The sequence below is a fragment of the Equus asinus genome, chromosome 5 (genome assembly GCF_041296235.1).
Source record: "Equus asinus isolate D_3611 breed Donkey chromosome 5, EquAss-T2T_v2, whole genome shotgun sequence".
Classification (NCBI taxonomy): domain Eukaryota; kingdom Metazoa; phylum Chordata; class Mammalia; order Perissodactyla; family Equidae; genus Equus; species Equus asinus.
The window spans coordinates 75,515,463-75,537,728 of NC_091794.1; the positions used below are offsets into that span (position 1 = coordinate 75,515,463).

At 46.7% G+C, this 22,266-nt stretch overlaps 1 long non-coding RNA gene across 1 annotated transcript in view; it reads right to left on the reverse strand.

The window, feature by feature from the left end:
• Positions 1-9,385: 9,385 nt before the first annotated feature.
• The window catches only part of LOC123285863 (uncharacterized), a 46,939-nt gene continuing 34,058 nt past the window's right edge, over positions 9,386-22,266 (reverse strand). The window contains exons 2-3 of the long non-coding RNA XR_006527896.2: positions 9,624-9,688; positions 9,386-9,507 (exon numbers count right to left, since the gene is read on the reverse strand). This is a non-coding gene — a long non-coding RNA (uncharacterized lncRNA). The remainder of the gene's footprint in view (positions 9,508-9,623; positions 9,689-22,266) is intronic.

The window sequence follows — 22,266 nt, forward strand, 5'->3', positions numbered from 1 at the left end:
CATTCGAGCCATCTGGTTAGAGATGCTCAGGAGGCAGCTGGATGCGAGGGTCTAAAATTCGTAGAGGCACTTCCCTCTGGAGATGCAGTTAGAAGCCATAAAAGTAGGGAAACAGATGATACCTCATGAGGCCCACGCAGAGTGAGGAGAGGAGAGGGTCCGAGATGGAGGCCTGAGGAACTTGGCACATGAGGGGTTAAAAGAGAAAGAGAGTCAGGGGTCAGGCTGAGACAGCAGCACCTCAGGGGGGGTGGAGAGGGGAACAGAAGCCAAGGCCTGATTTCTCAGCCTCCAACCCCAAACCCAACTGTTCTCCTGCCACCGTCCTGCGCTCAGCAGTGCTGACAGCCCTCGGCCTTCTGCTGGTGCTTAGCATCCTCATGGGGGGGGGGGGGTGTATCTGCGAGTGTCTGTATGTGTCTGTGTCCACGTGTGTGTGCACTCTCTCCCTCCAAAACTCTGCCACCTGCCCGAGGGCACTGGGGATCACAGCCTTGCCTGCTTCTCTTGGATCTCTCACAGCTTCCCTGAAAAGAATTTTGCACAAAGCAAGTGCTTATTGCTAAATATGTGATTAGATGTAAATAAGTAAACCCCCATCAAACACTTATTTATGGATAAGGTTCTCTGACAGCACCCTAACACAGGGCCCCAAATAAAACAGGTACCCGCTAAATGTGGATGGAAGGAAAACAGGGAGAGGGGTCGGGGTGACCAGCGGGTGGTCAGGAATATTTAAAGTAATAACAGTAAGAGCCTCTGTGGAGGGCTGCAGGGCCAAGCGCTTGTGATCTGGGGGAAAGGACAGGGCTGTGGAAGCGAGGACACCGAGACCTGAGCCCCCTCTCATAGTAACTCGGCTTCCAGGCCCGGTTGTCAGGGGTTTAGGCTACAGATTTTCCGAGGTCCTCGGCCTCTGTGGAAATGGAGTCCAGCTTAAAAGTGTTGAAAGTCAGAGAGGGTAGAGAGGAAAGATAAGCTCCAATCCTTTTCTACAATTACACACAGCAGTGTCTACATTTTCTCACGCAATCATGATCCCCGTCTCCCAGAGGAGGAAACTGAGGCCCAGAGAAGTTTTGATTTGCCGGAGGGCAGTGAGAAGCCAAGAGCAGGAGCAGAGGGTGGCACGGAGCGGGGAGGCACAGGGGCCGGGGCAGTGGCACGGGGGCAGCATCGCAGTGCGGTTAAGGACGTGGTCTCTGGAGCCAGGCTGCCAGGGTGTGAATCCTGATTCAGGCAAAAACATGTTCCACACAGTTTTGGATTATTTGGGCCTTGGAGTTATTCCAACAGCAGCTAATGGCACTGACTCAGGGAGGAGGGTCCTTCCTGTATTCTCAGAGCCGTGGGCTGGTGGGGAAGTGACAGCATTGTGACCACGGGGAGCTGCGCAGGGCAAGGCTCTGACCGCGGCCTAGTCCTCCTGGCCTCCGTCTCCTTATGCGAGTGCTTCATCAGTGAGCCGGAAGGTCGCTGTCGACTATGACGTGCTGTGAAATCTCTCCCTCTCTGAGTTCCAGGAGCCCAGCGAGGGGATCTGTGCCGCACAGTTACACACTGCGTGCTTGTGTGCACCTGCTGTTCTCTGGAATACTCTAAAAGAGTGGTTTCCAAATGCAGGCCCCTGCAACAAGCTGAACCATAATTACCTGAAGAGCTTGTTAAAAACGCGGATGCCTGGGCCCCACACCAAACCCAGGCCGTCAGGATCTCAGGGCGGGGCCTGGGCATCTGTGCTGTTAGAAATCTCCCAGGTGATTCTGTGGCCAGCAGCAGAACCAGTGCCACAGCTGCCTTACCTGCCTTTCAGGTGTGGCACCTGCCACCTGGAGCACAAAGAAGATACTGCAGGGACCCGACATGCCCACGAAGCTCACTGCAGAACAGGCCTCTAGGATTTCTCATCCAGGTAACCAGCCGCCAGACAGAGCTGGGCTTGAAGGTTCACTCCGACACCCTCCGGCAATGTAACCAGAGGTGTACTTAGAAAATCTGGGCAGAAATCCAGTGTCAAATGTGGGTTCTTTCCAGGAATAGCAAAAAAATTCCCTTCTTTCCCTTGGGAGTGAGGAAAGTGGTTCTGCTAAGTAAAGATATGTTTCTTGGGGTGGTGATGGAGATAGGGTAATGAGGAAGGAGACAGCGAAGACGTGGGGAAAAAAGGAATACATATGTCTGGGTTCATTCATTTTTTTTGCAGTGAAAGGAGCTTACCCCACATAGAGGGCAGATGATAAAGGTTACCCCTCAGACAGAGCAGACCACGTGCCAGATCCTGATCAAGAGCTTTACCTATACCCGCCAGCTGTTCTTCACATGGCCCTGTGAAACAGGTACTATGACTGCTCTGCTCTGAGTGTCTGTGCCCTCCCCAAATTTGCATGCTGAAATCCTAACCCCACGAAGGTGATGGTATCACGGGGTGGGGCCTTTGGGAAGTGATTAGGTCGTGAGGGTGGAGCCCTTAAAAGTGGGATTCGTGCTCCCAGGCCAGATGAGTGCACTTATAAAGGTGCCTCCTGCCATGTGAGGATACAACGAGGCCTGTGACCTGGAAAACCTACATCGCCCGGCCATGCTGGCACCTGATTTCAGACTTCCAGCCTCCAGAACTTTGAGAAATAAATTTCTGTTGTTTATAAGCTTCCCAATGTGTGTTATTTTGTTATAGCAGCTCGAACGGACTAAGACATTACTGTCCCCATTTTACACATAAGGAGCCTGAAGCGCAGAGAGGTTAGTGACTTGTCCAAGGCCACTCACCTGTTTGCTGCCTCTCACTGGCACGTGGTTCTGTAAGCCCTGATCCTACATTTCATCTGCTTAAAATTAAAGCTTTCCCATAATGTCCCCTTACCTCGTTTACCTTCCCCCCAGCAGCTAAGCTGTCCAGGTCTCACTAGGAGATGGCTGGACAGAAAATAGCCTGGGGAAATGGAAAACACTCTGAACACAGGCAAAATGTTTGGGAAAATATCATGAATAAGAGCAATGAAGTTAAGTAGAAGGGGTTTTCCCTCGACAGGAGTGATGCACGTGAAATTGCTGCAGTCAGTGTTTCAGATCCGAAATTTCTACACACTATATTTAGGCAAGTCAACTGTGCCTCAGTTTACATCAACTGCGAAATGGAGGAAATAAAATAGTAATGACCTTATAGGTTATGAAGGGTAAAGGAGGTAACATATGTACAGCGCTCGGCACAGTGCCTGTCTCAATTTTTGGTAGCTATTGTTAGCAGATCAGATGTAACCAGTTTATTGAGAATCCTCAATTCATTGGGATATAAAGAAAGATCAGCTCATTTTCTCCATTCACTGCAGTTGACCATGCTCTACCCAGTTGCTCAGTCTCATTTCCTAATGATATACATCTCCAGGCAGATCTCATCATTTTCCTATCAATATCAGTTACTCAAAGTTCAGTCCGGTCCAGTTCACACCTTCAATATAATATCCTATTGTTCTCCTCCCTTCAGAGTTTGCCAGACTTGTAACTCAAGTTCCAAGAGTGGGAAGGGGGCTTGAGATTGTCTTTCACTCCTCCTCCTTTCTTTTCTGGGTCTTGTGCCTCTCAACTGAGGGAAGAAGGGGGAAAAAGGGGGATAACAGAGGTCACCTTAAATAAGTGGCTGCTTGTCACTGGTGGAAAAGTCCCTGTTGTCACATTGGCTTGATCTGTTTCCATCTGTTGCTGGTGGCGTCTGCCAGTGTATTGGTCTCCTATTAGATAATGTGGAGCATGGAGTTATATGTTTTCGAAGGGAGATGTTCATCTTTATGCCAGCCCCTTTCCATCCCTGATAAATCCACAGAGAGGGATAGCCATGCTTCCCTTTGTCTTAAAGCGATCTTTGCCCCCAATTCCTCTCCGTCTGAATGTCATCTCACTTGGTCCGTGGCCATCAGAGCTCCCACCTTCTCCTCTAATTTCTATTCTCTCATTACAGTAGAACCCTGGGAGACACGGAGGTCTGTTTCCTGCCCTCTCCAAGGGCTCAAGAGAAGTTGGTGAGGTGGACACAGAGCAGGGCATTTTCTTCTTCTCAGAAAAACTTCGCTAGAGTGCCTGTTCTTCCTTCCGAAGTGGGTTGTTCTGCCAAGTTTTCAGAGGTCAGATCTCCATGCTAAGAAACTGATGCCAGCTACAGGGATTGGGTTTACCCTCTTGTCTGAAACAAACAAACAAAAAGAAACAGACAAAATATAAGAAACAGGAGTTTTCAAGACATTTGACAACAAATTTGAGAGACGAGGAACGCGGGAGGGGAGCCCCGTGATTTCCCCATGTGCTGCCTTGAGAGAGTTTCCAGGCTGTGGTGCAGGGAAGAAAATCTGAGTGAGGAGATGAAGATGAGAGTTGGGAGGATCAGGTGGGCTAGAGTTCACGGCAAAGAATAACAAAGAAGAAGAGTTGTACAGAGACAGAACCCCAAAGATCTGCCAGGGATCCCCTCCTGATCTTCAGGAGAGTGCCATCAATGAATTCGTGTGAAGAAACACTGGAGTCCAGGTAAAAATAATCTGAAAAGATTGGAGAACAGTGTCCAACACTCAGTCAGCGCTGGGACTATTGCATCTTCCCCCGCCAGACTGAAAGGAATCACAGTCCCCCGGCATTGGGTAGGGTGCCCAACAGGGTCTTGCTCAGCAGTGGGGAATAGTTCACCATAACCGCTGCAGCTACGCCGAACAAGGGATAAGAGTAAGACCCAAAAGATCAGATTGTTTTCCAGTAACAGCATCCCAGAACAAAGCCCAGGGAGATTTCTAGGAACGAAAAACAGCCACCATCCAACAAGGTAAAAGTCGTGATTTCTGGCACCTCATCAAAGATTACCAGGCATGCAAAGAAGCAGAAAAACACAGCTCCTGAGAAGGAGCATCGTCAGTCTACCAAAGCAGTCTAAGAACTGAGACAGATATTAATATTAGCAGAATAAGAAGTCAAAATAATTGTTATAACTGTATTCTGTGTGTTCAGAAAGTTAAGAAGAGGCATAAAAGATATCAAAAGACTCAAATAGAACTTCCAGAGATGAAAACTACAATGTCTTACACAAAAAAACACTCAGGTTAGGATTTAGGGTATATTAAATATGGCAGAAGAAAAAATTAGTTTACTTGAAGACATAGCAGTAAAAAAACAATAAGAGCAAATTAAACATAAAATAAGAAGAAATAAAATAATAAAGTTTAGGGTGGAAATCAATGAAACAGAAAATGGTAAAACGATGGAAAAAAGATCAATGAAACCAAAAGCTGGTTCTTTGAGATCAATAAAATGGATTAACTTCTTAGCTGGCTTGATCAGGAAAAGAGAAAGAAGACACAAATTATAAAGTCAAGAATGAAGGAGGTGACATTATCACAAGATAATAGGAGAATATTATGAGCCACTTTGTGCCTATTAATTTGACAATTCATCTGAAATGGACCAATACCTTAAAAGACACAAGCTACCCAAGCTTAGTCAAGAAGAAACAGATAACCTTGATAGCTCTTTATCCATTAAAGAAACAGAATTTGTGGTTTAAATCTTTCCCACAAGGAGAACTCCAGGCTTGCTGGCTTCACTAGTGAATTCTACCAGACGTTAAGGGAAGAAACAATACCAATTCTACAGAAACTCTTCCAGAAAACTGAAGAGGAGGGAATGCCCCCATTCACTGTTAGGTGCCAGCTTCACTGTGATACCAAAACCAGACAATGACCAGAAAGAAAACTACAAACCAATATCTTTCAAAAATACAACTGCAAAATTCTAAACAAAATTTTAGCAAGTCAAATCCAACAATATATAAAAAAGATTAAAATATACTGTGGTCAAGTGGAATTTTTCCAAGGAATGCAGGGTGGATTTAACATTGAAAAATCAGTGCAGGTTCTGGGGCTGGTCCTGTTGCCTAGTGGTTAAGTTCACTGCGCTCTGCTTCCGCAGCCCAGGTTCAGTTCCCAGACATGGACCTACACCACTTGTTGGTGGCCATGCTGCAACCCACATACAACATACATACAACCCACATACAAAATAGAGGAAGACTGGCACAGGTGTTAGCTCAGGGCAAATCTTCCTCAGCAAGAAAAAAAAAATCAATGCATGTTCTGAAGATCTATTGCACAACAGTGTTAATATACTTAGCACTTTAAAGTGGTTAAGATGGTAAATTTTATGCCAGTTATTTTTGCTATAATTAAAATTTTTTTAAATCAATGAAAATCACCATATTAACAATCAAAAAAGAAAAACGACATGATCCTCTTAATAGATGTTGAAAAAGCATTTAACAAAATCCAACATCCTTATAAAATCCAACCAATCTGGATAAAGACACTCAACAAACTAGGAACAGAAGCGAACTTCCTCAGTCTGAAAGTGGTATCCACACAAAAAAATCTATAGCTAACATTTTACTTAACTTAAGAAACTAAATTTTTTCCCACTCTAATATCAAAAACAAGAAAAGGATGTCTACTCTCACCACTTTCTTTTCAACATTGTGCTGGATTTTTTAACCAATATAATCATTAAAGAAAAAGAATAAAAGGAATCCAAATTGAAAGGGAAAAATTAAAATTGTTCTTATTCCCAGGCAATATGAGTGTCCATGCAGAAAACCTAATGGGACGCACAAAAAGTCAGCTAAAACTAGTATGTTTGGCAAGATTGCAGGATGTAAGATCAATATACAAAAGTTAATTGTATTTCTATACGCTACCAAGAAATCATCAGAAACAAAAGATTTTAAAAACATTTACAAAGGTATCAAAAACACTAAATAATTCAGGATAAATCTGACAAAAAATATGAAAGACCTGCACGCTGAAAACTACAGAGCATCGCTAGGGAGAGAAAGCAAAGATGACAAGCAAATGGAGACAGACCTTGTTCATGGCTCAGGAGATTCACACGGCTGATGCCAATTCTTTCCCAACGATCTATAGATGCTCGCAATCCCAATCAAAGTCCCAGAGCCTTTGTGCGTGAATTGATTAGCTGATTCTAAAATTCGTGTGGAAATGCAAAGGACTTAAAATAACAAAAACAGTGTCGGTGGGATAACTCTACCTGATTTCAAGACTTAGTATAAAGCTACAGTAATCAAAAGTGTGGCATTGAAATCAAAGCAGACAAATAGATCAGGGGAACAGAATACAGAGGCCAGAAAGAGACCCACACCTACGTGGACAACTGATTTTTGACAAAGATGCAAAGGCAATTCAGTGGAGAAAGGACAGTCTTTTCAACAAATGTTGAAGGAACAATTGGATACGCATAAGCAAAAATTTATAAAAGAGCGTATTTAATCCCAAACTCACACCATATACAAAAGATTAACTCAAAATGCATCAGAGACTTAAACGTAGATCATAAACCTATAATATTTTTGAGAAGAAAATATAGGAGACAATCTGTGTGACCTTAGGTTAGGTAAATTTTTTTAGATTCAACATCAAAGGACAACCCATAAAAGAAAATTTTGATTTAAGACTTTTTCAAAATTTAAAACTTCTGCACCTCAAAAGACACGTAAGGGAATGAAAAGGTCAGCTACAGACTAGGTGAAAATATTTGCAGAGCTTATGGTTGATAAACGACTTGTATCCAAAATCCATTTTAAAAACTCTCAAAATTTAATAAAAAGAAAACAAGAAATCAATAAAAAATGGAAAAAATATTTGAAAAGACATTTCACCAAAGAAGATATATGCATGGTAAATAAACACACGAAAAAGTGATCATCACCATTAGTCATTTTAAAACTGCTGTGTGATACCACTACGCATTCAGGAAAATGGCTATAATTTCAAGACTGAACATGCCAAGTGTTGGTGAGGACATGGAGGAAGTGGAACTTTCGCACACTGCTGGTGGGAGTGGAAAATGGCAGGACCATTTCAGAAAACAGTATGGCTGTTTCTTTTTTTTTTTAAGATTGGCACCTGAGCTAACACCTGTTGCCAATCTTCTTTTTTCTTCTCCTTCTTCTTCTCCCCAAAGCCCCCCAGTGCATAGTTGTATATTCTAGTTGTAGGTCCCTCTGGTTATGCAATGTGGGACGCCGCCTCGGCATAGCTTGATGAGCAGAGACATGTCCATGCCCAGGATCCAAACCAGCGAGGCCCTGGGCCACTGAAGCAGAGTGCTTGACCTTAACCACTAGGCCACGGGGCCAGCCCCTGGCTGTTTCTTAAAAGGTACAGCCACCATATGATCTAACCGTTCCACTGAGGACATAGGAAAGCCTATGTCTGAACAAAGACTTGTACATGAATGGACATAGCAGCTTTATTTGGAATAGCCCCAAAATGGAAACAACCCAAAGTTCCATTGACTGGTGAATGGATAAATAAATTGCTATATATACATACAGTGGAATGCTGCTCAGCAACAAGGAAGAATGAACGAGTGATACAGGCAGCAACATGGATGAATCTCAAAATATTTACACTAAGTGAAAGAAGCCAGACAAAAAAGAGTATGTACTGTATGCTTCCACTTACATAAAACTGTAGCAAATTCAGACTGATCCTACAGGACCAGCACATCGATGGCTGCCTGGGGATACTGGGGATGGGATGGGATGATGGGAGTAATTTACAAAGGGGCAAACTTTTACAACGAGAACTTGGGGATGACAGATCTACTCACTCTCTTCATTGTGGTGATGGTTTCATGAGTGTACGCATGTGTCAACACTGCTGAAATGGTACACTTTCAATGTGTGCGGTGGCTCAACTATACCTCAATAAAGCTATTTAAAAAACAAAGCAAGTATCCATCTCTGGCTCATGTGCACCCTCACATTCCAGTAGACAGAAGTCGAGCTCTTCCTAGAACTTTCTCTCATGTTCTGCTGTGCTCCAACAGCAGGTCTGGGATGGGCCTGCAGATTCAGCACCGCAGCAAGCCTCTCTCCAGACAGTGAACTGCCAGGCCCCTCTGCCTGTAGGCACTCCCAGCCTCCAGGGGTTCTCTCTTGGAACCTCCTCTCTCACTTAGATTAGGTGAGGGAGAAGGCGGGGGGTTGCAAGTACCCTCTCTATAAACATTGCACTTCCCACAAAGATTATGACAAATTTCCCCCTCTCTCCTGACTTGTCTTCTTGTGCAGACTTGGGGGCGGGGTGCTTCAAAGCTGCAGTGAAGACTGGGTTTGGCTGGGATGCTTATTTACCTGGCAAGGAGGTCTCTGATCCCAATTGTTAGCAGCTTCAGGGCAATCTCTTGCTCAAATGGAAAAGTCCGGAGGAGAAGCTGCATGACGGAGGAAGCCTGACTGTTTCTCCCAGGCCAGGGAGAGGAGGAGGACGGGGAGTGGGTGGGGAAGCTCAGAAAGCTTCAGGCTGCACATAGAGCTAAGTCAACAAGCCTTTAATGACGTCTCTCTTGGGGGGATTAAGACGTGGGTCAGCCAAATCTTGAAGTCAGCAGAGTTTTGTCTCAGGCTCTTCCCCCACATTCTTCCATCCTCTTCGGCTCCTCCTTTCAGCTTCAGCGTTGCTGAGGACGGAGAACAGACAAGTCTTTCATGTCTGATGTTTTCCCACTACATGTTCTTTCTATCACACAATTGTTTAGCCTTGACCAAAAGCAATTTAAGTATTCCAATCATGTACCTGTCATGTCGATTCACGTAGGTTTTAATGATGCCTGCCATATGCTGAGTCTTGTTCTGGAAGTTCTGAGAGAGAAGAATGAGGAAGAAAATCCTCGTAAGGATCCCACAGGAAACTCTAGAAGGCTTTCTCTCTGAACCGTATCTGGAGTCTATCCTTCACTCTCCGTGCACACAGCCTGACCTCTCACTTCTCCCCTCACCTGAAATTCTGTCTCTTCTTGAGATTCTTGAGCAGGCCTTGCAAGGATGTCCGAGGGCCTGGCTCCCAGGCGGGCTGGGGTTAATGCTGGGGTTAATGGGGTTAAGCAGATCTGCCAGGGAGCATTATTCTGGGCTCCCAACTTTGCCCAAACAGACCACATCAATCGTTACTGAGACTTCCTTCTGAGGAAGTGAGCATGAGGGCCTGGTTATTTATGACAACCTCCTGAGGATCTCCCTCTGCCAACTGGGCTCCCCAGGAGGGGAGATGGTCATTAAACTACCCATGTCTGCTGTCCCCTTCCTTTATAAACAAGATCTCATTCTTCAAGTGGATACCAATGCCAAGAAAGGGGTTGGCTTAGTGGGGGAGGGGCCTAGAGAGAGAAATACGAGGGGCAGATAAGCTCACAATGAACCTTAGATCTAGAAGGAAAGTCACCTGCCAACTATACAACAGTGATGCTAAGGCCCAGAGAGGGAACGTATCCAGGGCTACACAGACAGAGGGGCAGGACTGAAACTAGGAGTGGAGGGTCCCACCTCTCACTCAAGGGTCCTTTTCTGCAGTTATTTTCATTTTCAAAGGAAATTTCGAAGTAACTGAGAGATTTCTCAGAATCTTGCTTTTAGTAACCTTGGAAATTGAAACTGCTTTGTGTGTGTGTGTGTGTGTGTGTGAGGAAGATTGTTGCTGAGCTAACATCTATCCCAATCTTCCTCTATTTGATGTGGGATGCCCCCACAGCGTGGCTTGAGGAGCAGTGCTAGGTCTGCGCCCGGGATCTGAACCCACGAACCCTGGGCCACTGAAGCGGAGCACACAAACTTAACCAGTACATCACCAGGCTAGCCCTTGAAACTTGCAAACTTCTTCCTTCTCTCTTGGAGAACTGAGTTTTGTGATCAGGATGAAATTTCATTTTCTGGAATGGGGTGCCTCAGAATTTTCTTCTGAGGGGCAGAAGGAGGGGTCACCTCTCAGAATGTAGGTAAAGATAGAGCAGGAGAAAGCCTCATAGCAGCCCTGCGGAGTCATTTCTTTTACCTCCAAGTGGTGGATGAGCAGACAGAGGACCAAAGAGGGAGAGCAGTTTGCTGTAGTCAGTTTTTGAATCCATGGTTGATTCGATTCAAATGATTAAGAAATAAAAGAGAATATAGATAGAGGCGTTATTGGTTAAAGTTGGAGAAAAATGAGTCTAATGGAAGATACTGGATAGATGCTCAGCAAATCCACTTCCCCTTCTTCCTGGGCATCAGCTACACTACATTTCCCAGCCTCGTTCACTGTTGGGTGTGGTCATGTGACAGTTCTCGCCAGTGCACTGTGGGCAGAAATATTGTACATCACTTCCAGGCAAGACTCATCAATTCTTCCCACGTGTAACTCTATTCCCCTGTCTTTCTTCCTCTGCTGGTGGTGTGCCCCAAGAAGGCCCTAGAACAGGATTTTTCAACCTCAGCACTATTGGCATCTTAGGTCAGATAATTCTTTGTTGCAGGGGCTGACCTGTGCATTGTAGGATATTTAGAGGCATCTCTGGTCTCTACCCACTAGATGCCAAAAGCATCCCCACTTGCCAATGTGACCACAAAAATGTCTCCAGACACTTCCAAATGTCCCCTGGGGGGCGAAATCATCCCTGGCTGGGAGCCACTGCTCTAGAAGATGCCAAAGCCACATCATGGAAGGAACTTGGATCCTGAATGACTTCACGGAGCAGAGCCCCCTTCCCATATTTTTCAGTAACATGAGCAGGAAACCCAAGTTTTACTGCCTAAAGCCAGTGCAATTTGAGAGCTATTGGTTCAAAAGTTAGCTTCTCCTGACTGGTACAATATTGCTAAATGATCCCCATAAGTAGACAGACTTACCCAACCAGGCAGAGCACACTAGACCAGGAGCCACCCCCTGCCTACAAGGGCCGGGCCCAAATAGAGCAGCAGACAGTCACTTCCTGTGAGTAGACACCTCCCAAGATAAAGAAAATAGCAGAACTGAGCTCCACAAGCCCAGAATGTCTGCCCAAATTCACAGTCAGATAAGTCACTTCTCGGCCACAGGGGCAGAAAAATCTGAAGTTTGCTTGGAAGAAAAGTCTTCTTCTGGGAAACCCCCATCTCTGAAATCAGGAGGCTCTGCTCTGGGGAACTCCAGCGCCCGCTGTCTTTTCCCAACTCAGGACATTCGCTCAGTGCAGAAAATGGTCTGTATTCTGCTCTGTACAAAACATGGCCTGTGTTCTAATTTTCTCACTAAATACTTTATCTTATTTTGTTGTTGAAGTCAAGGCTCAAGCTTTGGCCAAGGTCAAGAGCTGGCCTGTGACCAGACTGAGGCTTTGCTTTGTGACCAAGGTCCAGGTTTGGCCAATTAGGAACCGGATTTGGTCAGGGCCAGCCCCACGGCCGAGTGGTTAAGTTCATGTCCTGTGCTTCAGTGGCCCAGGGTTTCACAAGTTCAGATCCTGGGCGCGGACATGGCACTGCTCATCAGGCCACGGTGAGGCGGCATCCCACATGCCACAACTAGAAGGACCCACAACTAAAATATACAACTATATCCTGGGGCCTTTGGGGAGAAAAGGAAGGAAAAAACAAAAGAAGAAGATTGGCAACAGTTGTTAGCTCAGGTGCCAATCTTTAAAAAAAAAAGTAGAAGAACAGGACTTGGTCTGAACGGGCCACAGAAGGGTAAAACCCACAGCCTTGCCCTGAATTAGCTGATGAATTTTGTCCAGAGCTCCCATCGCACAGTCCATTTCCTTTCTCCATCGTCCTTTATATTTCCATTTACTAAATAGCCCAGTGATACACTCACTGCTTCCCATAAAGCTGTCAAAGGAATGAAAGGAGTGACCTCGGTCCAGGAGAGGCAGACCAGGGGAAGGGAAACGACCGGCTGGAGATCCAAACACACTGACTCGTGTCCAGATCTGATCTGCCGCTAACACGTTGTTCCAAACCGGACAAATCACTTCCCTTCTCCAGGCTATGTCTCCTCAGCTTAAAGTCAGCACACTGGGTTGGGCGTCTTGTTTAATTTTAATGTTAGCTGCCCCGAGAAGCATTAACTTGCAGTCCTGTTTATACATCTACTGTTAACGGTAACGGGGTGCTGCTGCTTTTCCCTCCCTCATCCCTCGCTATGCCCAGCTCAAGCCTTGGCTGTCATGATACTCAAGAAAAGCTGCAATAGCCTCCAATGGGTCCTCATTAGCCTGGACTGTCCCCAAACCCCAGTCTACTCCACTATGAAAGAGACTGAACCACATACATTCTCTCCTTTCAAGCTATGGTACCAGAATTCTAGGATTCCAAGATTCTAGTAGTCTATATCAATATTCCAGATTCTAGTCTAAACATCTGGAAAACTAAAATTCTAGAAGGCTAGGAGTCTTATATTCTAAAGCCATAAAAGTCTAGAATTCTAAGTATAATTGAATTTCTCCAGGAAATAAATGAGGTTACATAATGGTAATAACTCAGATTTTCCCAGGCTCCCGCTCCACGTGCCCCAAGTTCGTGATAGGATCTCACGCCTCCCGGTGAACACACTTGGTCAGTGAGAAGACAGCACCTTCTGTGCCTCTCGCTGGGCTATTTAGTACATGGAAATATGAAGGACAGTGAAGAAATTAAGTGAACTACCCTTCCCCTCTCTCCGGCCAGGTTTACCTGTCTACTACCGAGCTTCAGTTGGCCAACCCCACTCCACTCACACACACCGACTGGCTAGATCAGCTTTGTCTAAACCTCAGTGGTGGACAGAGGCCTAGGCACAAGCTGAGCTCCTCACTTCCTAATATTCTTATTTAATATTTTAGGACTTCATATTTCTAAGTTTAAGATAGTTTAGAATTCCAACTTTCTCACAATTTACACCCTGAATATTCTTGGATTTTAATAGGCTTAAAGAAATTTTCGATTCTGAAATACTATGATTCTGAGATAGTGGAAGATGCTAGAGTGTCTTCTGCCTCCTCTTAGAGGCTCTGGGATGAAGGAAGGCAGTGAGGCCTCAGCCAGCTCTGAGCGAGGCTGCAAGAGGGAGCAACAGGCCTCAGGGCTAAAGGATGCTGTAGACCAGGATGGAAGGAAGAGCAATCAAGCTTCTTTGTAGAATGCCCAGAGTAGTCGGGCCCCAGTGGGCTTCCCAGGCCCTTGGTGGGCAGCAAGAACCAAGTCAACAACCTCCAATCAAATGTGTTATTTATTTACAAGTGACTAGAAATAGCAAAATAAATCTGAGAGTCTATGTCTGTGAGCAGGCCCGGAGTTATTAAAGCTATCCATGGCTATCCACTCGGGAAGTTTTCCTCCCAAGGGTGAGGGTGAACCCCTGGCCTCCTGCAGGCCTGGTCCAGGCCCCTTGTCTCCCAGGGTTTGGAGCGTTGGAGGCTGATCCTCCAACTTGGCTGCAGACCCCTCTGGCTGTGGTACATGGTGGGAAGGCAGGGAGGGATTCAGAGAGCGGGAGTGACTGAGGCTTGTGCCAGGAAACGGGCCTTGCCTGAATCTCAGATTTCATAAGAAGCCCAGGGGGCTGGCAGAAATTCTCGGCCCAACACATCCCAGAGATAGGAGCACCATCTGTAGACCGAAGCAGTGAAGTCCCAGCTTGGAGGAAATTGAGGACAGAAAGAGAATTGTCTCTGCTGTGGCAGGGCTGGGCTTTAACAGAAATGACCACAATATACGGTCTGGCACTGTGGAGAAGTTTTGACAAATGCTTTTATCAACCAATCAGCTGGTTTACTAAGCACCACCATGTGCCGGTCAACATGGCGGACAGGAAGGTCTCTCATTTTTGAGGGCCTCACACAGGCTAGTGCCTCAAGATAAAGCCCCAATCCCTAAGCTAGTCTTCAGGTCTTTTGTGACCTGACCCCAAGTTCCTTTCCGGTCTCACATCTGGGTCTCTCCATTGTGAACCCCATTGGTTCCCCCAGTAGCCCATATGTCACCCCAGCATCTCAGTCTGCACTCCCTGTTCCTCCAGCTGGAATGTCCTCGTCCCCTCTGGTGCTCACTTACTCCCCTCAGGACCAGCTCAACTGTCTCCCTCTCCTTTGCGAATCCTGCTCTGACCGCCCACTTGCTTGGGTTGTACTTCTCCTGAGTACTCAAAACACATTCTTACAGTGTTCCCTCTGAATGTCAGCCTCCCCATGAGGAGGCACCTTTCTCATAGCTGTATCCCCAGCCCCTAGCACAGGGCCTGGAACAACATGTTATTGAGGATATTTGCAGACATGGAGGAGTGGGAAGTGGTCAAAGCACATTGGAATAAAGTGGAAGAATCTGTGCAGATTCAATGGAAGCAAAGTGACATCTAAATGGACAGGAGGAGCCGAGCAAGAGGGAGACCCGGGGGCTGACAGTGCCGGGCTTTTAATCCCAGCAGGATGTCTGGGCTTTTACGGCCAGTTCCTGCCTTTCCTAACGGGCTGATCTTACAATCCGATTGCTTAACCTCGTTGTCCTCCTCTGTAAGATGGGGGTGGTTGGAGGATTAACTGAGTTAATACACGTAAACTATTTAGGACAGTGCCTGGCACATTATAAGCCTTCAAAAGCTATTAACTTTTGTAGTAATAATAGTGTTATTAGCTAGGATAGTGGAGGCAGCAGTAGCATCATTGTGTAGGTTATGGGCAAAACAAGGTCTCGTTAGCCAGGTTGGAACAGACCATGGGGATTGGCTTCTGGGGGAAGTTGAAGCTTCCCCACCCCCACCAATGTGGCTCTATCCTGTGACTCTCGTGGATAAGGGTCAAGTGCACTGCTGAGCCACAGAGGAAGGGCAGAGCTCTGAGTGCGCTGAAGACACTCAGGCTGGCCATCATGTAACACGGTCTGTTTGGGATTTACTTCCTTGTCAGTGTCACTCCTGAGTCTCTGTCTCCCTCTCTCACCGGACCTGAGCAGAAATGCTTTCTTTCCTTCTCTGAGGTTTGTCTTTTACTTGGTCCTCTATCTCTCTCTTCCACCTTAAAAAGACGACTAACAGTATTGTGAAGAACCGCAGATGGGAATAGAGGCCTGGGGTCCAGCCCCAGCTCTGCCCTGAGCTTCTGGTGGACTCTGGGCAAGTCCCTTCTCCTCCTCGAACCTAAGGACTTCTTTTCAATAGTGGAAACATCGAGCTGCACGCTGTTCTAAAGTCCTTTCATTCTGAACGTCTGCACGTCTCTGTGGCAATGTTCTTTCGTATGAAAACTCCTCTTGGTTTCATTCATCATTCAGCCAATAGTTACTGAGCACAGATAATACGTCAAGCAGTACACCAGGTGCTGTGCATCGTGGGGTGACTGAGCCAGACAAAGTCTCTGAGCTCAAGGAACTCACATTCGAGAGGCTCTAGAGGAAGATCAGATGATAAACTCACTTTGCAATCCAGGGCCGCTTAAGAGAGGAGGAAATTGCTGAGCACTGAACGCCTCACGTGGGCCAGGTGACGTGCCGGCCACCTTGGCCTGGGTCATCTCGGTTGAGCCTCACCATCACTTTGTGATGTAGTTGTTGTCATTTCCATTTTAAAGGAGAAGGACATGAGGCTAAGAGACAGCCAGTAGCTTGGTCAACCCCACCCAGCTGGATGAGATGGAGCTCAGTCCAATATCATGCCAAGTGTCCTCTCCAGAACAGCACTCCTTGGTCCCTCTTGAGCCTGAACCCTGAGGCCCGGGCACACCAAGAGCAAATCCCAGATCCACTGCCTAGGAAGGGCCCCCGAGGCCAACCCTCCAGCCTGGCTGAGGCTTCTTGGGGCATCTCCACTTCAGACACTACGGCTCACTCCTCTGTCCCACCGTCTCGGCAGGGAGAGCTGTAAGATTTGTGGCTGCATTCTACCCTCCTGGCCCGTAACCCTATAAAATAGCAAGCAGCCTCTGAGATTGAGAAAAAGGGGGACAAGACTTAAAAATAAACACTGATGAAGATTAAAAATGACCAGTGCGTCTTGGGGATTTACATCTCATAAAGTGAGATGGCCGAGGAGGCCAGACAGGGAGCAGACAGCCCTGACGCCTCTGCCTGGTGGATAATTTATCCCAGAAAGTAGAGGCCTCTGTCTGCGACTTGCACAGGCCACGGTGGTTCTCCGGGGTATGCCAGCCCACTGTTGGAGGAGACTCAGGCTGAATCAGTTTTGTTTTCCCAGACCAAACCCACACAGTCAACACTTTTTCATTCCTTTTTACAGCTATGATCTTGTCTGAGGTTCATCTCACGCTCCTGGTGAGGCTGACAGGACAGGGACACTTCTCTCCCCCCATCAGATGAGAAAATTGAAGCTGACAGAGGATAACTCATCCGGGATCTCCCAGGGAGTCAGGACTCTGAGCTGAGCAGTCATCGGTTGCTGTGACAGCCCCCGTTAGGCCCACATTCTCTTTACCTCTCATTCTCCTTCCTCAGCTCCTAGCCCACTCTCAAATGAGCTGTGCTCAGCCAATGAATTAATTCAGCTAAACTTTACTGAATAGCAGTATTTACTGAGAACTGTTGCAAACACAGAGATCAGCAAGATTAAGCAGATTCTAAAAGCAATTTAACACTTTTTAAATATGTGGTGTTGGTGAGGATAAAGGTCACGTCAATGGAGAGTCTCTCTCCAATATAATAAACAGAAGAAGTGAAAAAGCAGAAAAAAATAAGTAAAAGATTTGGCGAGAAATTGGGAAGAGGGAATTGATGTTGGGGTAAAGCAGAGGAGAGACTGTCTATTTGCCAATTCTTCCAAAGGCATTCCCTGGACATCGGGAAGGATTTTGTCCTGGACGACTGCCCGTCAGATGAGTTCATGTGTAGGAGCACGTTCTAAGATTAATACGTAGCTGACAATCACCCGTGATTTTGATACTGATGCCCCTGCTCACATTCTTGCCGGCTGTATCATGGGCTCTCAAACCTTCTGCCGTCCTCCAACAGCTACAGAGGTAAAGCTTCAGTCTTCACAGCAGAGTGGGAAGAACTCAGGTTTGGAATCTGATTAACCCGGTTTTCAACCTCAACTAGATGTATGCCTTCGAGTTAGTTTCTCAGGCTCTCTGAACCTGTTTTCTCATCCATTAAATGGAGATAGCAACATCCACCTCAAAGTTTTGCCTTGAAAATTTTTTAAAATGCGAAAGAGAACCTTAAAGTTTAACTACGTTAGTTCAGACTTTATGTGAGGCCCCACGATAATGGATAACACATCCCCAAGTGAGATGCCGGACCACCATGCGAGGGCGGCAAAAGGTGGTGTTGAAAACTGCCTTTGTGGTTCTTTGCTGACCACCCACCTCTGACATATAAAAGACCTGGGAGAGGCCAAGCCCACAGCCAGGGATTAGAGAGGGGATTTCTGGAAAGAGCTATAAGTACATTGCGCATCTTCATCCACTCCCTCCCATAATTCAAGCCTGGGAAAATTGATTGTAATGGGATAGTTGGAGAACTTGATGCTTTCCTATATTTGGGGGCTACAGTGCACTGGAATCTGACTCCTGCTGCTAAATCTAAAGGGCAAGAACTTGACTGACCAGCTCTTCCAGCATAGGAGAGCAAAGGGAGGTCGCTGCACAGGTGGCAAACTGCGTTCTCAGAGTTTATCAAGCAATTTCTGTTTTCTCTAAACCAGAGCTGGACCACTTGGAGATGATCTAGGTCATCCTAGACCCTGTCAGAGGACCATCTAGGAGGAAAGACTTCAGCAGAAAGAGGTTGGTGGTGCTGGCAGACGCCAGCGGCTGGGAAGGGGTCAGGAGCAGCCAGCTGGACTAGAAATGCACTTACCCACACCAAGGGGTCACCTGTATGGGGCAGGGGATGGATTTTCTCCAAAGTTCCCACAAAAATGTATGCCTGCCAAGCCCAGAGAGCACCAACATTGTAGCTTCAAGTTTATACCAGTCAGGTAAGAGCTTTCCTATCCTTTCTTTCTCTCTCTCCCTCTGCCCCTGACAATGGAGAGATCAAAAATCCCCATTGGTGGGGCCAGCTCCGTGGCCTAGTGATTAAGTTCAACATGCTCTTCTTCAGCAGCTTGGGTTCGGTTCCCAGGCACAGACCTACAGCACTTGTCACAAGCCACGTTGTGGTGGTGCCCCACATACAAAATAGAGGAAGATTGGCACAGATGTTAGCTCAGGGCAAATCTTCCTCAAGTGAAAAGAGGAAGATTGGCAACAGATGTTAGCTCAGGGCAAATCTTCCTCAGGAAAAAAAAAATCCCCAAAGGTTAGCAAGATGAGGAAGGAGAAAGAATAATCTAGATTAAAAAAGAAAAGAGACTGACCAGCAGCAGTTCCAGGTCCCAGTGGGTAGTGAGGAAAAGTGTTACCCTTAAATGAAGGCTGAAGTTTATTACTACTGTTATTGCTAATAGTGGTAAGAACAGCACACTGGACAAGACGTGTTAATTATTGAGAAGAAATGATGCTTTGTGACTTAAAATAAATGGAGAACTTCGGTTAACCTCAGAGAAGAGAGAAGAGTCATGGAACAGGTTCAAGTTTTCATCACACAGGATGGAAGGGATTCAGCCCTACAGAATGACTGGGGAAAGTTTCTTCTTGATTATACTCTTGAGTCTCACTGATTCAACGTAACCGTTACATGACATAACATATGTCATCTCTCACACACAGCTGGACTTGAGTACTGAGTTCGCTGCCGCCATTTCTCTGGGCCTCGTTGATTAGCAGAGGACATGGTCAACCTGCTAAGGTATCTTTGAGCAGCTGCAGTGTATCTGACCTATGCTCCGTTCCAGAGGTAGAGATAGGAGGAGAAGATCTGGTCTTATCCCTTGGTGAACATATAGTTCACAGGACTAGGAAGCCCCTTAGTGGTGGGGAGACAGAGACCCAGAGAGGGGCAAGGGCTTCCCAAATCCACTGTAGAGCCAGATATGGAACCCAGCTCTCTTCTATACCTGTCCCTTTACTTTGGACAGCCTCCTCCCAGAAATCTAAAACAGATGGAATCAAGTGCTAGCATGGCCAATCTGATGGTCTCTGCCACTTATTGTGCACCTACTATGTGCCAGGTCCCTTATGTAGGTTAGAGCCCATTCTCACAATAACCTGCCAAGGTAGGAGCATCAACAGCCTTTACACAGATGAGAAAACTGAGAGGCCCATGAACTTAAGTGACTTGGCCATGAGCACATGGCCAGTAAGGGCCCGAGTTGGGATTCAAACAGGTTAGTCTGACCCCAAAGCTAGTAGTCTTATCACATAACCTTACCACCTCTCTGGAGGGCTGCTAGAGTCGCAAAAGAGAAGTGCCAGCAGGGTACGGTCAGGTCTGGGTCCTCAGAGCCCCAGAGGAGCCCTAGCTGTCCCATAGTGCCATCTTTGTGGGGAAGAACTAGTCCAGACTGACCCACAGACTCCCCAGCCATCCCAAAGCCAAGAACGAACAGGCTCGCACTTTACTGGTTCCTTCCAAGGAACAAAAAGTCAAGTAAATTCTAAAAATCATAAAATGGTGCGAATAATTTTTTAATTAGTTGGCAAATTATATGGCCGGAGGGGCCTTACTCTGTTCTTGGAAGGAGATATTAACTTTATTAGCATTTTTTCCTTTTGCAGTTGAGTTGGTTCTTTGTGAAGGTGGGTGCGTGAGAGCGTGGTCTGTTCTCATTTCGTTTGGCAGGAATCTTGGCTGGGGTTTACAAGGAGAGTTACTTGCAGATTTTTCTTCTGCCGGTGAACTTGGCCTCCCTCACTCCCTGCTGAAACCCAACTCTTTACAGGCGGAAACAGGAGATTAAAAAAAAAGATAAAGAAAGAAATAAATTAGAGGGGAAAACAACTGAAGAATAAATAATCCTCTTAAAACAGTCGCTGGGAGAGGCGATGGAGAGAGTCCTAGACGGGGGCGGCGTGGGCTCTGGCTGGGCGATGCAGGATGGCTTTCTGACCTTGGGCAGACAGCCTACCCTCTCCCAGTCTCTGTCTCCCCATCCGTGACACAGGGGATGGTCCCTGCCCCATGGCCCCACTCAGGTCTGCTGAGAGGACGAGTGGGATCTCGCCTGATAAAGTGATTTGACTTTTACAAAGCACTGTCCACATAGAAAGGTCCTTGGGTGTCACTGGAGCCAAACCTGACACCTACAAGGGAGTCTTCAGGGTGACATGTAAGAAAAGGAGCTCCCTTAGCGGCGGAGCTCCTGGAAGGGACCCTAAAGGACATCTACAAGGTGGGAATATGGGTGGGAGTGAGTGTGCTGGACGCGTCTAACGTGAGTCTGCAGTCACTCGGGTCGCAGAGTGTGCAGTCTGATTGTTGCATGGGGGAGGGCACAGCGTGTGTGAATCCTTGCACTGGCATTGGGAGTTGGGGGGATATTCATTTATCCGCCCATTTCACAGGTGAGTGTTGAGGATTTATTAGGTGCTCTGCTCTAAATGCTGGGGATTCAGTGACGAACAAGACAGACTAGTCTCTGCACGTGTGTGAGAGTGTATAGCAAGTATGAGGGAGTATTTACATGTATATGCAAGCACGTGTGTGTGAAAACACGTCCGTGTGTGAGTGTGTACCTGTGAGAGTCTGCATGTGAGTGTTCGGGAGTCCGTGTGATTGCTGTGTGTGTGGTGAGAGAGAAAGAATTCCTGGCCACCTAGAGGGCATCAAGCTTTCTTAAAGCACCTTAAGGCTTGAAGGCCCTGAGATATCTTCTCGTCTAATCCTTGACGTCCAAGATAGAGACTGGAGGCCCAGAGAGGAGCAGCATGTGTAGAAGTTGAACCAGCAGCAAAACAAGGACCAGAATATAGACGTGCTCTTTTCCTACTGCAGATGCGTGAGAAGGGGAGTGTAAATTAACCGAGGGGCTGTAGGGAGAAATCTGAGGGACAGAATGGAAAGGCGGGCCAGGCAGCATATGGAGGGTCCCGAATGCTGGGACGAGGAGGTGAAACTCATTTTGAGGAGCCACAGGAGGATTTGTGCAGGAGTGTAGAGTGGTCAGGTGTCTGTTTTATGTACATCCTGCTGCTGCAGAGAAAATCAACAGGAGCAAGAGACACAGCTGGGAGGGATCCCGGAGGAGGCAGGTGTAACCACCCAGGTGAGAGGAGATGAGCCCTCACATAAGGAGGGCGGAGAAAGGAGGGAATGAGCCGAAGGATGCTTCTAGCCTGGAATCAGAGGCCTTTGCAGCCTTCAGGATGTGGAGGGTGAGTCCCATTTTTCTAATTGTCTACGTGACGACGTGGTTTCCCCTAAACCCGGGAACTAGTAGAGTCCTGGGCGTTTACACGGCATCTCCTTAAAACTGCACGACAGCCCTGTGAGCTGGACATTGTTTTCTCCATGGTACTGATGAAAGAGTTGTGGTTCAGAGTGGGGAGTTAACTACCCAAAGACACCCAGCCTGACTCTGGCAGAGCCAAGACCAGAACTCAGGTCTTAATTGCTCCAAACTGAAT